This window comes from Elephantulus edwardii, unplaced genomic scaffold (genome assembly GCF_000299155.1).
Source record: "Elephantulus edwardii isolate Elephantulus edwardi_28Jun2011 unplaced genomic scaffold, EleEdw1.0 scaffold00018, whole genome shotgun sequence".
In the NCBI taxonomy this organism is placed as follows: Eukaryota; Metazoa; Chordata; class Mammalia; order Macroscelidea; family Macroscelididae; genus Elephantulus; species Elephantulus edwardii.
This window is the reverse complement of record NW_006399768.1, coordinates 15,688,244-15,688,804: the sequence shown is the minus strand read 5'-3', so window position 1 is coordinate 15,688,804 and position 561 is coordinate 15,688,244.

Below are 561 nucleotides of genomic sequence, written 5' to 3'. Positions count from 1 at the left end.
GGAGTGTCAGAGACAGTGCGATTGGCACAGGACAGAGCGGAGTTTAGGGCTGTTGTACATAGGGTTGCTATGAGTCGCAAGTGACTCGACGGCACGTAACAGCAACAACAAACATAAGAAGATGATCAAACCTTAAGAATGGGCACCAAGTACACATATTCCCCCAGATGATCAAGATTTTAAACTTCTAGAGGATTAATTGGAACATGTGTGTCATGAATATGAATGTATTAATTCTAGAATTAAATCACTGGGAACCAGTGCCAATAGGCAATTGACCACTTCAATGTCCCAGGTGCACAACAGTTGTGTTTCTTGTGTTCTACTTAAGCTGGAAGTCTTGAAATCAATCTGTCCACAGCTGACACAGTTAGTATATATGACTCTGATTGGGCCCACCATATTAATATCCAGGTCTTGGAAGGGCTTACCATATTGGCCAAAATAAGAAGTGATGATTTATTGATTTGTGACCTATGTATCAGTGTACCACTCCAGTGGCAAAGAAAAAGAAGAAAAATACTTTAACAATGTTATCAGTTACTGAAATTTACCATGAAA